Below are 16986 nucleotides of genomic sequence, written 5' to 3' on the forward strand. Positions count from 1 at the left end.
CACCAAAGGAAAACCCTGAAAAACATGTTCTCTGCTTTGTCCAATTGCTCCCCTCCCTCCCTCCATTCCTCAGCCAACCTGCAAAATGCTCTTTTCAGATATCTGAATCTGTGTTGTGTATAACAAGGTTTGGGTGCTAATTCCTCGTGTTTGAATAAGTGAATTTTTGCATAGCAAACATTCGCAGAGTGGGGCCCGTATGTATATTGTTCTGGGGATTTAACAAAAAGATTTCGAAATACCTTTCAGATAAAGCTCTCTGAAAATGCAACCTTTCGGCCTATGGATTTAACGAAAAGGTTTTGAAATACCTTTCAGGTAAAGTTCTCTGAATACGCAACCTTTCAGCTGATTTCCAAAATATATCAAGGAGAAAGAAAGGCAAAAGAGCAGGTTCCCAGCCTCAGACCCAGACGGTCCTCGCTCAATACTGGAAGACCTGCAAGATACCTGCAAGACATTTGCAGAACGGTGCAAGACTCAGCTGGAAAGGAGATTGCTTTCTTTATTTTCAAAATGGATATCCTGGCTTTCTTTCTAAGACAGGGCCTGCAGCCCTCCAGATGTTACTGAGCTACAGCTACTACCATCCCTAGCCATTGGGCGTGCTGACTGGGAGGTTGCTGATGGGAGTAGAACGACGATGTCTGGAGGACCACAGCTTCCCCATCCCTGGTCCAGGAAACACAAGGAAGTTTATGGTCAAAAACGAAAACACACCATCAATCATAAAAGCCAGTGGTGGTGTCTGGACCCAGGCTCCCCCTTCTGGGCAAAGCACGCCACTGCCTCACCCTCTCCATCGATCTTCCTTGGACCCAAACATATACACACGCTCTGCCCCAGCCTGCCTTGTCAGAGAGGCAGCCGCAGAAACTGGCTTTTCATCCCTCCTTCCCTTATTCAGACTCCAGCTGTCAGTGTCGGTCTATAATGACTTTTGCTAGGAAATAGGCCCCTGCAGCGCTGGCTGGTGTCCTGGTAACGAGAACATCACCATGCTGCTCTTGTTTCCTAGACAGCTACTGACATTCTGCCTCTTGAAGTAACCAAGTGAATAATATACAGGCTTTTGTTAAAAGCCCAGCCAATCAATAGTCAATTGGACTGGAACAAGCAGCCTCATCCAGTCGAAAATGATCCCAGAAAAGACATTTATGCTCTACCCATGGCCTTGACTCCAATTCTTTCCCTTCCCAAAGAACATCATCTATTGTTATTTGCCATGATCATTTTGGCAGCTTCTTCTTCTTCATAGTGGAAGTAGCAGAGCAGGCATGGTGCAGAGGTCAGAGTTTCAGACTAGGACCTGGGAGACCAGGGTTTGAATCCCCACTTTGCAACAAAGGTCACTGGGTGATCTTGGGCCAGCTGCAGCCTCTTAGCCTAACCTACCTCACAGGGTTTATTGTGGGGATTAAATGAGGAAGGGGTTGTTTTCAGACAGCTCTTCATAGAGGACTATACAATAGAGAGGATAGTCTTTTTGGACTACAATTCCCATCACCCCCGACCACTGGTCCTGCTTTCTAGGGATGATGGGAGTTGTAGTCCCAAAAAACAGTTGGAGAGCCAGGTTTGGGAACCCCTAAGTTAAAAAAAAACTAAGATCATGGCCACTGGTCCCATCACCTCCTGGCAAATAGAAGGGGAAGAAATGGAGGCAGTGAGAGATTTTACTTTCTTGGGCTCCATGATCACTGCAGATGGTGACAGCAGTCACAAAATGAAAAGATGCCTGCTTCTTGGGAGAAAAGCAATGACAAACCTAGACAGCATCTTAAAAAGCAGAGACATTACCTTACCGACAAAGGTCCATATAGTTAGTAGAGGTCCAGTAGTAGTAGAAGAAGAAGAGTTTGGATTTGATATCCCGCTTTATCACTACCCGAAGGAGTCTCAAAGCGGCCCTTCCTCCCCCACAACAAACACTCTGTGAGGTGAGTGGGGCTGAGAGACTTCAAAGAAGTGTGACTAGCCCAAGGTCACCCAGCAGCTGCATGTGGAGGAGCGGAGGAGCGGAGATGCGGACCTGGTTCACCAGATTACAAGTTTACCACTCTTAACCACTACACCACACTGGCTCTAGTAGTGATGTATGGAAGTGAGAGCTGGACCATAAAGAAGGTTGATCGCCGAAGAATTGATGCTTTTGAATTATGGTGCTGGAGGAGACTCTTGAGAGTCCCATGGACTGCAAGAAAATCAAACCTATCCATTCTGAAGGAAATCAGCCCTGAGTGTTCATTGGAAGGACAGATCCTGAAGCTGAGGCTCCAATACTTTGGCCACCTCATGAGAAGAGAAGACTCCCTGGAAAAGACCCTGATGCTGGGAAAGATGAAGGGCACAAGGAGAAGGGGACGACAGAGGACGAGATGGTTGGACAGTGTTCTCGAAGCTACCAACATGAGTTTGACCAAACTGCTGGAGGCAGTGGAAGACAGGAGTGCCTCGCATGCTCTGGTCCATGGGGTCATGAAGAGTCGGACACGACTAAACAACAGCAACAAAGTTAAAAATGCTTTCTGTCAATCCTGAACCCCATAGAGTGGCTTTTGTTGTTCAAAGCATGTGGGGAGTACAGTGTTCTCCCAAGGCTAGCACAATTCCTTGACCTGGGACCATGTAACTCTTTTGGGGGGCCTTTTCCTGTATCTCCACAGATTTCCCAACTGAGAGTCCCATTGCAATTTGCTGCCATCCATGCTGGCAACATCAAATCTGATGTAAAGTAGTGTTGTTCTGCTGTGCTTTCCTAGCATTGTAAGCCAAGCAAGGTTTCAAAACTGTGGCTTGAAAGGGCATGTTGCCTGGCCTCCTATAAATACACAAGGTCAGAAATGGCTTCGATGAGACAGTTTTCATTTGTGCATCAGCTCCTAAGAGCCCGGCTTCACGAGTCCTTGATCTTTCCTTAAGTGCTGAAATGAAAAGTCTGTGTGTGTATATTAAGAGAAAAATGAGGTGGTTTGAAGCCAACATGTTACAGCTAAATTGACCAATTGAAATGCATTTTCCCCCCTCTTGCCTGCTTCAGTAAACAGCACGCCGAACTTTGCCTCTGCCTACATCCATTTGTCAGGAGAATACTGAGGCTTCACACTTCCCTCGTCCGTATTTTCAGTCTCCTGAACTTTCTCACAACTCATCCCCTCTGTCCAGTGAGGTCCAACGAGGTGTCATCTCTATCCTTATGAGATGGATAAATGCAGAGACAAGTTCAGACTATTTGTTTGGTGGTGGCAGAATCACCTGCTGGGTGGAAAGGTGATATTTTATTTTTGCTGCAAGGGGGTGAAGAGAATTACAAATGGTGAGGTGGCCTAGGGAAGGAATAATCCGTCAATTTCATTCCTCTCTGCTTCTCATTTTTCTATGCTTAAATTCAGTTCTACAGATTCTGCGGCAATTTGCGTCCCCCCGCCACATAAATAATCTTCACAAATATTCATTCACATTTTAGGTGTGAGTTTCTCTGTTTTTGTATGCACTGTTGACTAATGCCCACATTTTCCCAAGCATTTCCCCCCCCCATATGCATTTTTGTAAATAATTTTCATTTATTAAAAATTTAAAAAACAAAAGCTTTCTGAAAGTTGAAGTACACCATGTCAACCGAATCAATCTATATGCTTGTCGACCCTCTCAAAGGACTGTAAAGTATTAGAAACATGATTGCATCAGGATGACTGAATTTTCAGGGTTTTATCAATGGACAATATTCACACATGCATTTTTAATTGGTGGGGCGAGATGGAACTGTGCTCAATCAACTGAAAACTTGGGCAAACCACACAGCCTCAGGGGACAGACCAACCAGTTGTTTTAAGTCGATTTGCATTCATTCATTCATAAGTAGGGTTGTGGGGGGAATTTAATTTAGGTTGCACGTTACCGAAAATGTAGTTAATTCCAGGACTGGCTCACCCATCACGAAAGGTGAGATGACAGCCTCAGGTGGCAAAATACACAGAGGCAGCAGGTCCCACTGTAGATCTTGGGCTTTGCCTCAGGCGCCGAAATGTATTGAGCCAACTTTCTGAAACAGTACAAGAACCACAGCACATCCACCTCTTGAAGTTTGCACTTCTCTGAATTTTGCAGCCGGTCGGCGTGTACGAGGGTGAGGTCTGCGTACGAAGGCATATACTGCTGAAAACAAGGTATAAAACGCATCAATTGGAGGGGAATCACTTTGGAAAACATGTCTACGTTGGGTGAAATTGCATTTTGAATTGTGTGTATTGGGAGAAAGAGGCACTGAAATGTAAGACTGCACACAGGATTTGGCACAAACCCAATGTGATTTGGGCCAATTTGGTGAGATCAAGTCACATGGAGCAAGCCCTTCCAGGGTCGGGCAGCATCCTGCAGCAGATACATGCCATCTTAAACACTGTAAAATTCAATGCATTCTGGTGGTGCTGTATAAATACAGTGGTGCCTCGCAAGACGAAAAGAATCCGTTCTGTGATTCTCTTCATCTAGCGGCTTTTTCGTCTTGCGAAGCAAGCTCATTGACGGATTAGCGGATTAGCGCTGTTAGCGCTATTAGCGGCTTTTAGTGGCTTATCTGCTGATCGGATCAGCTGATAAGCGGCTTAGCGGCTTAGAAAAAGGGGGGGAAAGGAAAAAACCCCTGCAGGAACTCGCAAGACATTGTCGTCTTGTGAAGCAAACCCATAGGAAATTCGTTTTGCGAAGCACCTCCAAAACAGAAAACTCTTTCGTCTAGCGAGTTTTCCGTCTTGCGAGGCATTCGTCTTGCGGGGCACCACTGTAATAAGACAGAAATCCATATCTTTTGCAATAGGTTTAGTATCCATTTCCCTCCAGTGGTGGCTGAGGATTATTTTAGGTATGCAGTTCATAGGCCGTCTGGCCCGAGAACAAGTCCCTCATCTCATTCTGCCTATTAGCTAAGGAATTCTTATCGTGGCAGAATGTCAGCTTTGAGAGGATGACTGATAAAATCCATTTGGAATTTGTTCCGCTTCGCGGACCATATACAGATATTGGCAAATAATGATGTTAAACTGGTATGTCATGGAAGGTCGTGGGCCTTGAGCAATGTGGAGGACCTTCAGAGGAAGCTGTTTTATCCTGAATCAGACCATGGGTCCATCCAGTTCAGTATTGTCTGCTCTGACTGGCAGAAGCCCTCCAGGATTTCAGACGGGGAGTCTTGTCCCAGTTGGAGATGTTGGGGATTGAACCTGAGACCTTCTGCATGGAAAGCAGATGATCTATCGCTGAGCTATGGCCCTTCTGATCTAGAGAGTGATGAAAAACAGAGATCAAGGCATATTTTGCTATATAGAGGGACTTGTGAACTGGGACCCATTGCTAGAGTTCCCTCAATCGAGAAGCACATGGGGTTTGCCAGTACCTGCTCCTTAGGGAGTCTCTTAGATAATAATAATAATAATAATAATAATAATAATAGTAAATTTTATTTATATCCCGCCCTCCACAGCCGAAGCCGGGCTCAGGGCGGCCAACAACAATCAAAATAGTTCAACATTCTAAAACATTCATTATAAAATTAATTAAATCAAATTAAAATCAAATTAATGGCAACCATCAAGCAAAATTTTGTGCAGATTGCCAGAGGAGGGGGTCAGGCTGCGCCCTGACAAAAGGCCTGGTGGAACAGCTCTGTCTTGCAGGCCCTGCGGAAGGATGTCAGGTCCTGCAGGGCCCTAGTCTCTTGTGACAGAGCGTTCCACCAGATTGGAGCCGCGGCCGAGAAGATGCAAAATGCTCCTGAGCAAAGAATCCTTTATGCTCAGAAGGTGGGCTCTTTTGTGTCTAAAGCACACAAGAGTCATCCCTACCGTTAGACAGAGTGAGATAGATATCTTAGGTTGTAGTTGCCAGTCTTCCCACCCCCACCCCACCCAGGATGTACTTCACAAACTCACACCACCACCTCCTTCTTCCTCATTGCCACAACCATTCCTCCTCCTCTTCTTCTCCGGCCCAACTGCCCCAGTGGCCACTTTTGCAATGTTCTGGTTCCCTTGGCAACTGTTGCCAGCTTTGCCCAGAACTCTCTCATTCCCAACTATTTAGATTTTCCGTCAGTAGCACTCATGAAATATATTAAGTCCAAAATGGAAGAATTAAACCAACATCTCATCACAGTAATGCATGGAGACACATATAATAGTTTGAAGACTAGAGGCCCCATTATCTCTGCCAGGAAATGATGCTCTGCAGGTCATTTTCAGCTAAGGGGGGGGGGGGTCTTAGATGGAAGCAAGTCCTCCATACTGGCTGCAACTCTCCCCCCTTCCTGCAGGAGTATCAGACAGGGAATCTGTCGCTTGCGTGGTTGCTTTCAGGTGGAGGTGAACGCACATCATTCATCGCAAGTCATGTACTCTGCTCTCTTCCTTGCCAACAACCCCGCTGTTCTCTCTCACACCCATGGCTATTTGGCAGTCATCAGTGCTAAGAGAAAGTGGATTTGGCTTTGAAGTGACATGTCCATCTCTTCAAAAGGTGCTTTTTTCATTTAGGCTTTATGAGCACATGAGCTGCATTCGTGGCGACTGATCGACTATTACGAGTGGAGCAAGAAGACCAGAGTGCAGCTGCCTCTGAAATAACAAGGCAATCTTTTAGAAGGGGGAAAGAAAACCAGGGCACTCTGTGAACCAGTTCAGATTCTGCCTGACCTTTCTGTTTGCACATTTAAAGCAAGGGTCTCTTTGTGTGTACAGCAACGGACTGACTCCAACTGCACCTCCTTTACCTAGGATGAAGTTTCCTTGAAAGCAGAATCATTGAAATTAGTGCAGGTGACTTAACTTAGGTCCCTTAATTTCTACTCTATCCCCGAGGCAGGATAGAGATGTCAAAATAAGCAAACACTGTATAGCATTGACATTGTCATATATTGACAGTGGTTTTGAAAGGAGCATGTTGGGGACAAAGTAACTATTGTTTACAATATATATATAGCGGACAAATGAAGAACCGAAAGTTCTTTGCTTTCTGAATTTACTTTTTCTATCTTTCACTTTTAACCTCTTTTCTACTCTTTTCCCCCCATATTTCTCTCTTTTCCTTTTCCTACTCCTTTCTCGGCACTTTTCCTTCTTCATTATTTTATTGTATTTAGATCAAAGCCTTAGTTCAGATTTTTTTTAAAGGGGGAAAGATATTTGATATCAAGCTTTGTATTTTTCTCTATAAAACCTAATAAAACGTATTTAAAATAAAGAAAGGAGTGTGTTGGGTGTGTGCTAGGAACCTATGGGCAAAAAAATGCTAATCTCGTTTGAGATATGAAAAGACCTGTTTTGTTCCAGGTGGGATGTTGGGATAGTCCATTGCACTCAGCTGGCGTGATTTGGCAGTATTCCTTCAAGAGTTTATTCCAACTAAGGAGCTGTGTAACAAAATCAAATTGGTGTCCATTGAGGATGCCCCTCCCCTAGACCTCATATCTCTCTTTACAGGGGTGGAGATGTTTCCCCCCCCCTCGCTGCCACCACCACCCATGGCACCTAACAGCTTGCAGGAGGTTCCTATAACACTTTCCTCAGTTTCCTTGCAAAATCACAAGCAAAATAGCCTTCTTGAGAGGAAACTGCCAGTGGGGATGGAATAAAGCACATCTCAGGTGTTACCATAGCAATCAAAGTTCACGGTGCCAAGAGGAGACGGGCAACAACAATAATAAAAAATAACCCCTTAAAAATGGGGAATCAACACACAGCGCCCAGTTGTCATGACAACGGGAAAGACTTATCTTTCACGTCTCTTATCCTTCAATTAAAAGCCGAAGATGATCCCTGGAGATGAAGATTTGGCAGCAGTGGGGGTGGGGTGGGGTGTTTTCCCCACTTTTATTAAATTTAAGATTAACAAATTCATCTTACCACCACTTTTGTGGTTGGTATTACTGGGGACCTCCCTGCCCTTCATAAGCTCTTCTGTAATAAAGTGACACAAATTTGGGCTTCCGGTCCCATCTGCCTTAATGGAGGCAGCTCCCATGACAGTGGGGGATCATCAGCAAACAAAAAACAAGGATTACAGAGGGTAAATCATCCTTGCAAATTCCCCCCAGGGACAGGGGGAATGGGCTTCACTTGCAGTTTGTCTTGGTTCCTGGCTCTTGCTCTGGCACGAAATGTGGGAGGCAGGGAGGCGATGAGTGCAAAAACACTTCACCTGGTGAAAACCTTCACACACCACCATTAAGAATCAGAGGTTATCTGTTTAAATGGATCTTTAATTGGCTTTAAAGTACCAGAACATGATGGAAAAGGTTTGCAACAACATACTGCTGAATATACCAGCTACAAGGATCAAATGTTTGAATTGAGATAAGATTTTCTTCGGCGTGAGAGTCAGTTAGGGAGAGGGAAGCCCATGGTTTGTTCATCCTAAGTTTCTTTTATATATTTAGGATTCGGCAACAGTCTCCAGAATATAAGATAAAAATATATTTACAAGTGAGGAAGGGACGTTGGAGTAATACTGATACTAACAAGCAAAAATGGAAACTGCGTGTGATCTGAAATCAAAAAGGGATGGGAAGGGGAAGCTCAAGTATGACTGTGTTGGAAAGACAGAGTAATTCCCCTGACCTTTGTTTAAAAACAACAAACAAGGGGAAAGAGACTGATATTTGTGTGTTCTACTGACGGAATGTAATCTAAGATAAAGTTTAATTGGGCCGTACCTCTCTGGCTGGAAGGAAAAGAATTTGGGGACTATGATAAGAACGCTGCAGAGATTTTGGGAGTTGGAAAGGAGTATTAAACCTTCAGCGTGTTCAAAAACTGCCCACCTTTTCCTAGGCTGAGGGGGAAATGGCGAAGATCTGCAACATGTTTTACTGGTGAGACAGAATGGTTTCTAGCAGACTGTCGCCTGTTCTGAGACATCAAAGCAAGGGACGGAGAGATAAGGCCTTTGAGAAACTTCAAGATTCAGTTCCGCTCCAAGCCACGATGGGAGAAAACAACAGCTGGGAAACGAAAGAGACAACACCATATATATAGACAGAAGGAATCTCCTTGGATATAACAGTTTTCACATGCAGGGCAGAATAAAGAACATAGTTTGAGTTCCTCACACAAAGCTTTATAAATTTATATATTGTAACATCACAAATGGAAATCATTAATTATGTAGCTGTTGATTAAGAGATGATTATTATCACTGAAATGTAACTGACATTAATTAAGATTGTGGAAAGCAGCGATATAAGATCGGAATGTGTTCCTCTTCAAACAGGCCTTGGGCTGATTAACATTCTATGTCCTTTTACATGGTTTTTTTTTGGGGGGGTTGTTATTGATTTGGTTGCTCTTGTTCATTTTTATTACGTATTTTGTGGTGGGTTTTTGTGGCGGTTAGGATGAAGGGCGGTCTACAAATTTAATAAATAATGATAATAATGATAAAGATGATAAAGGGTCTAGAAACCAAACCTTATGAGGAATGATTGAGGAGGCCGGGGAAGTTTAGCCTGGAAAGGAGGAAACTGAGAGGAGATATAACAATATCAGAAGAGCTGTTGTGTGGAAGACGGAGCAAGCTGGAGGGTAGGAACTGAACTAAGGATTCAAGTTACAAGAAAGGAGATTCCAATCTACCCACCCTGGAAGAATGGCAGATGAAGGTGATAGAGTATATGGAATTGGCAGAAATGACTGGCAGAATCCGAGACCAGGGAGAAGAGGCGGTGGAAGAAGAATGGAAAAAATTTAAAGACTATCTACAGAAAAACTGTAAAATTAATGAATGTTAAAGGGATGTTGGATTGAAAACAAGCGGTGTTGGTTAAAAGATTAATAAGAATATGTAAATATGGATTGATAATGGTGGAAAATATATATTTATTATAGGTTAAGATGTTGAGTAAGGATAAATGATAGAGGGTAAGGATTTGCTGAACTAAATATCTGAACTGGAATACAAAAAGGGAGGTGTGAGGAGGTCAAGAAACTAGTGAATGAAGTATAAGATATGAAAATACTAATCTTTTTTCTGTTTTGTTTTTTTGGTGTTTTTTCTTCTTTTCTTCTATTCTGTTAACTGTTCTCTATTGTGTACCTCTATGTGTTTTGTTTTGTATTTTCTCATTTTTGTAGCTTTTTTTGGTTTTCGTATTCTATGTTTAAATTTTGAAGCTTTTGATTATTTATGAAACTTTAATAAATATTATTTAAAAGAAAAGAAAAGAAAGGAGATTCCAATGAAACATCAGGAAGAATTTTCTGATTTTAAGAGCGTTTGATAGTGGAATGAACTCCATTGGAAGGTGGTGGGTACTCCTTCCTTGCATGAACATCTTTTCATGGAGATTCCTGCATTGCAGTGGGTTAGACTACATGACTCTCTTTTTAAAAAAATAATTTTTATTCATTTTAAAACATATTAATTGTCATACATACCACAAAATTTCACATCTTATACAAACTTTTGAACTTCCATCAGCACCTCTGATGATCCCCCATTTTTATGATTTCTTCTGCATTTCTTAAATTCATATTGCCTTTAATTATCTTAAATAACGTCTTCCTTTTCACCCAGTTATGCAATAATTCAAATTATTCACCTCACAAAACTTCCTGCAAACCTACAAATGTAATCTGATCATCACAATTACTTTTCAGATAGTCTGTAAATCTACGCCAATCTTCTGTGAATCTCTGGTCCCGCCGGTTTCAAATTCTTCCCATTAGTTTATCTAATTCTGCATAGTCCATCAGTTTCATCCTCCAATCTTCTTTCGTCGGTAATTCTTCTTGCTTCCATTTTTGTGCCAATAATATTCTTGCTGCCATCGCTGCGTATAAAAACAGCTTACAATCATTTTTATTTATATCATCCCCTACAGTGCCCAATAAAATTGCTTCTGTTTTTTTAATAAATGTATATTTCAACACTTTTTTTCAACTCATTGTATATCATTTCCCAGAAGTTTTCCACCTTTTTACATTCCCACCACATATGATAAAATGTTCCTTCCTTCTCTTTACATTTCCAACATTTATTGCTTACCTTATACATGACTCTCAGCTTCCCTTCCAGCTCTACAATTCTATTATTCTATTATGCTGAGCTTTCCCATTAGCCATAGAATGTTTGGGAAGAAAAATGGAACATGCAGGGCATGGAACACCCTGCTTGGAGGGAATGGCTGCCTGGAACCTGGAATAGGAGAGTATCTGGATCCCTTTTGGAGCTGACCGCTGAAGGTGATGGAGAACGAAGCCCTTTACATCTGACACCTAGTAGAAAGGTGCAAGCTGTGCTGTGTCTGGCCATTGCCCAGATGAAAGACCCATCTTGGACCCAGATGCCCGCACCACATTGAGTCTCATCATGGAAGAAATGATGGAATACTAAATATTATAAGTGAACAAACCACGGGCTAGCATTTGTCACTTGAAAGCATCTCTCAAGATTCCACACCACCATTCAGGAGTGCTACTTAATAAAAAGAGAAATAAAGTTTTCCTAGGCACTGTATGTTATTTTATTTTATTTATTTTATTTTATTATTTTATTTTACTCTACTCTACTCTATGTTTTGCCTCCTTGCTAGTTAGAATGAAAGCCCATAATCCTAGTGAATTCCAACTTGGAATAACTCCAGGCACTCATTTTGGGTTATTATGTTCAGGTAGCTCTTGCCTTGCTGTTTGTGTGTTTGTTGGTTTTTTTTTTTTAAAAAAAAACACCCTCTTTTGCTGGGCATTCAACCAAAATTGCAATTGATAGTGGCAGGTGGATATGGGGACTGGCATTTTCTCTTTGCTGAAAGCAGATTATAGTTAAATAGGAGGCAACACGCACAATGTTTCTTATGAAACAGGGAACAATAAAAATACTGTTAAAACTCCTTGCTCTGGAAGAAAGCAGCGTGCAATTTATAGTTGGTTGTTTTTTTGGGGGGGGGAAATGAACAGTATTGATTTAAACTTTTCATTTATGCATGAAGCAGCTATTGCAAAAGTATCATTTCTTCATATTCAAGGAACCTTTCAAAAGAGCAGCCACATATATCTTTTTTTATCTTGCCTTAGTCTGACCTTTTTATACCACCTGCTAGTTTGGTCTTACCGTGACTGTAAATTTAAGTTAGGAGAGAAAGAGTAAATAAAAACTGCTCACTATTTGGGGTTGGGCTGATTATATCTTTATGTATTGCTGGGTTCATTATTTCTGGCAAACTTTTTTTTACTATTGCTTCTAATTGTTCGGCATTGCCTTCTCTCAGTTGACTTCATTTGCCCTCAGTAATGATGTCCACCTTCCCTAACCTGATGTCTTCACATTAAACTCCGCCAACACAGCCAGTGTTCAGGAATCATGGGAGTTGTAGTTCAACAAGAACAGGAGTAACACAAGTAGGGTAAGGCAGCCCTGCTCATAACTATGACTGACAGGAGTCACCCACATGAGTAATCCAAGGATGGGGGCAGGGAGGACTCAACCCAGGGGAAAAATACCACTGATAAAACTGCAAACAAACAAAAATATGTTTACAGTCATACCTTGGATCCTGAACACCCTGGAACTCGGATGTTTTGGCTCCCGAACGCTGCAAACCTAGAAGTGATTCTTTTGGAACCCAAACATCCGACAGGGCTTCCGTGGCTTCTGATTGGCTGCAGGAGCTCCATCCCCATTAATCTTCGTCACTCCTGTGTCGGGTAATCTGAGCTTGTTACCTCTGCATTTTCTGTTCTATCACTCTCAGAGCCCATCAAGTCCTAGGTGAAGGAGGGGGTAGATCAGGAATGCTTTCCAAGTACACTGCATCTGTATCTCTCTCTAAAAATGACGTTGCTCCCAGTTAGGGCTTGCCACCTCCATCACCATTAGTCTACATTACTCCTATGTCGGGTAATCTGAGTTTGTTGCCTCTGCGCTTTCTGTTGTGTCAATCTCAGAGCCCATCTAGTCCTAGGCAAAGGGGGGGGGGTCAGGAATGCTGTCCAAGGACACTGAAACTGCCAGCTCTCTCTCTCTCCTGGTGTTCCCTCTTCTAGTTGTTCCTCACCCAGTATTTCCCAGCTTTGCTCCCTGGGCTGTGCCCCTCTGCAAACCACTGTTCTAAATCAATACTGGCCTTGGGAAGGTTCAGGAGAAGGGAGGGGGTGTCGACTCCACCATCCCTGCTCAGTCCAGCCCTTGACACCAACTCTACAATTCCAAGATTCTAATATGTGAACCAAGATACAATCATACTTCAGAATTCTCATTTCTCCGATTATTTTATTGCAGTTCTACTTCTAGGTGAACCATAGAATTGTAGAGTTGGGAGTGATCACAAAAATCATCTAGTCCAACTTCCTGCAATGCAGGAATCTTGTTTTGCCCAACATGGGGTTCAAACCCACAACCTTGAAATTAAGAGTCTCAAGCTTTACCAGTGGAGCTATCCATCTGATAGTGTGTACGAGGGCAAAGTGTGCTTGTAAATGAACATATTAGTGAAAATGACATTTAAAAATGCATTATTTTGGGGGGGAATGTGTTGCAAAAATATGCAGAATTGCATATAAAAATCTGCAGAACAGGAGAAATTCGAGTGAAAATGATGGCGAATTTTCATGGAGACTTAAAATGAATTGCAATACGATGCAGAAATGTGGAGTCCCAAAGATTGGAAAGATGGGAACCTGAAAGAAACCGAAATTGAGAGTTTCCCATTCCAAGGTGGGGCACAACCTATACCAAAGACTTTGTGGGGAGGAGAAGTTCATGTGGGATGTTGTGGAAGCAGGTGATCCTTTACATACTCTGGTCCGAAACCACGCAGGGGCAGAGATGAAGATTCCAAATGAATGACAATCAGGCAACATGAGAACCAACCCTTTGAACTAGGTGGAGAAAGAAGGAAAACCCATGTACCTAACTTAACATGATGGAACTAATTATATTCCTTTGATGTCTGGCCATGTCTTTGAGAAGTACCACTCAACGTCCTTCAAGTTAAAGCCCTACTCAAAATGTGCTCAGGGGTACATTGTTCTTTCATTCTATCTGGTTTTCTTCCCTTCTACCTGGTTTCTCTCACTGGTGGATCTAGTGGTTCGAGTCAAGGGCAAAGTAGAATCACAGAATTGTAGGGTTGGAAGGTAACTCAAGGGTCATCTAGTCCAACCCCCTAAAAATTTAGAATCTGTCTTACCCCCCACTGGTCTACAAGACTGAATCCTTCCCCACCTGCTTTCTTGCACTTGCAGAATGTTGTCATTTTTATCCCATTGTTGTTTCTCACTAGGTTCTTTTGCTCACAGCTCACTTCCACAAAACAAACAAAAGCAATAATTATTCACAATTCTTATTCGGTCACTTGAAGCAGCATTCACAAGTCTGTTCATTCAACTGCAGACAATAAATATTTTCTCAATATGTGCCATGACCTTAATGAGACCGGGGGGGGGGGGTTGGTTTTTTTTTTTTTTTGGCACAGCAGAGGAAATGGGGAGGGATATAATGGTGTAATTATGTTGGCTTTGTTTTGTGTGGGATGATCTGGCACCATTCCAATGCAACACATGCCCCTTGTATATAATAGAGCGCATATATCATTCGCGAGTGCCCAGTGGCTTTCCTTCTCACTCGTTCAGAATGACAGCTTTGGAAAACAAGATTGCAGCCGGCGCCCGTGTTTTTGAGTCTGGCTGTGTGCCAGATTCCCAGAAGGAGGGGAAACTCTGAACAATATCACCCAGAAAAAGAAAAAGAAAGGGGGGGGGGGAAATACAACAACATTGGCACACATTAACATGAAACCCAAGGCAACAGATGTGAATTTGACTCAGCAAAACTGCTGCAAATGTCCATGGTTTTTCTCTCCTCCAGGAAGGAGATGTTGGGTTACATAATTTGTTACATAACAAAAATGAAATATTAACCGGATTCTCAAATGGCAAGGACTGACAATGGCGGTGAGGGGCAGTCTTTAGGAAATGGGGAAGCTATAAGTGCTCTCTGTGATTTGGATGTGCATCAGCTCTATCAATGTCCAGCATCTCCAAATAGGAATGGGAATGTCCTCTGTCTGAAATGTTGGAGAACCGCTGTTATTCAGGGTGGACCACTGATCTTCAAGTGGTGAGTTGATGCCCACTACTGGGTCATGGCCTAATCCAAGGTGGGTTGCACCACCGTCATCCAAATATATGGTAAAAGTTTAAGAGGTGCCCAATGCGTGTTTGGCTTAAAAGTGCGTCCTGAGTCTGAAACGGTTGAAGATATCCAGTGTAGACAATATTGAGGTGAATGAATGAGCAGTCTGACTTGATATAAGGCAGTTTCCTATGTTCCTGTCTTGAAGACAGAGACAGCTTTGTATCTGTTGCTGGGGACTGCAATTGGGAATAGTTGCTGTTGCACTCAGGTCCTCCTTTGGACATCTGGTTGTACACTGTTAGAACAGAATACTGGACTCAGGCTCTTATGATGTTCTGATGTTCTTATCCAAAGAACTGCATGAGCAGCATGCTTGATGGTGCTTTATATGTGTGTCCTTTGAAGATCAGCACAGGCAACATCCTTCAGATGTTGACAAAGATGTTGATCGGAAACAACCCAAGAGAATTCCCAGCAGTTGATGGGCTGCCATGGGTTTATCCCATTCCAGTTTTTCTGGAGCCCATTTCACTAGACTCATTGGAGGTTGTGGTGCTTGCAGAATCAATTGGAAGAATGCTCAGCTGTTTAGAGCATGGTGCTTGGGAAGACAGGCAAACTAATACCAGTGTACAGTGGTGCCCCGCAAGACGAATGCCTCGCAAGACAAAAAAATCGCTAGACGAAAGAGTTTTCCGTTTTTTGAGTGGTTCCGCAAGACGAATTTCCCTATGGGCTTGCTTCGCAAGAAGAAACGTCTTGCGAGTTCTTGCGAGTTTGTTTCCTTTTTCTTAAAGCTGCTAAGCCGTTAATAGCCGCTAAGCCGCTAAGCCGTTAATAGCCGCTAAGCCGCTAAGCCATTAATAGCTGCTAAGCCACTAAGCCGCTAATAGCCACTAAGGCGCTAAGCCGCTAATAGCCGTGCTTCACAAGACGAAAAAACCACAAGACGAAGAGACTCGCGGAACGGATTAATTTCGTCTTGCGAGGCACCACTGTACTGGAAGAAGCAAAGATCACCAGTATCAAACCGATGATTCTTCAACATCAACTTCGTTGGACTGGTCATGCTGTGTGGATGCCTGATGATCGTCTTCCAAAGCAACTACTCTATTCCCAACTTAAAAATGGAAAGCGTAATGCTGGTGGTCAACAAAAGAGGTTGAAAGACTGTCTCAAGGCAAATCTTTAAAAATGTATTATAAACACCAACAATTGGGAAACACTAGCCTGCGAGCACTCCATTTAGAGATCAGCCTTTACCAAAGGTGTCATGGGCTTTGAAGACGCTTGAATTCAGGACGCAAGGGAGAAAGGTGCTAAGAGGAAGGCACGCTTGACAAATCCACACCGTGATCAACTCCTGCCTGGAAACTAATGTCCCCACTGTGGAAGGACGTGTGGATCCAGAACTGACCTCCACAGTCACTTACGGACTCACTGTTAAAACTGTGTTTGTGGAAGACAATCTTACTCGGCAATGAGGGATCACCAAAGAAGAAGAGGAAGGTGCTGATCATGCCAAGGTTGCAGGTTTGATCCTCATATGGAATAGCTGCATATTCCTGCATTTCAGGGGGCTGGACTAACGATGTTCAGTGCCCCTTCCAGCTCTACAAGTCTATGATTCTAATGTAAGAAGAGCCTCACTGCTGGATCAGTCCAAAGGCCTATCAAATCCTGCCTCTTGGTAGTCAGCCAGATGCATATGGAAAGACCACAAGCAGAATCTGAGTGCAATGGCAGCTCTTCCAGCACTCGTGATTTCCTGCACCTACTATTCAAAGGCATAGTACCGCCAACAGTGGACATAAAACATGGTCATTATGCCATAGTCATAGCCTTATCCTCCACGAATTTTCC

The 16986-nt window shown here is 43.0% G+C and overlaps 1 protein-coding gene and 1 long non-coding RNA gene across 4 annotated transcripts in view; one reads left to right on the top strand and one right to left on the bottom strand.

Annotated features, from left to right (window-relative positions):
- Positions 1-16986, top strand: part of GHRHR (growth hormone releasing hormone receptor) — a 443159-nt gene that overhangs the window by 148226 nt on the left and 277947 nt on the right. The window lies entirely within an intron of this gene.
- Positions 3532-6836, bottom strand: LOC309515115. 3 transcript variants are annotated; one of them, XR_014212284.1, is made up of 2 exons: positions 5928-6836; positions 3532-4155 (listed from the first exon to the last, which is right to left on the bottom strand). It is a non-coding gene; the product is annotated as an uncharacterized lncRNA (long non-coding RNA). The 3 variants fall into 3 exon arrangements; XR_014212285.1 differs by lacking the exon at positions 5928-6836 and adding an exon at positions 5118-5400 and having other exon boundaries at positions 3532-4152; XR_014212286.1 differs by lacking the exon at positions 5928-6836 and adding an exon at positions 5118-5400.

This window comes from Podarcis vaucheri, assembly GCF_965113315.1.
Source record: "Podarcis vaucheri genome assembly, chromosome: 12".
In the NCBI taxonomy this organism is placed as follows: domain Eukaryota; kingdom Metazoa; phylum Chordata; class Lepidosauria; order Squamata; family Lacertidae; genus Podarcis; species Podarcis vaucheri.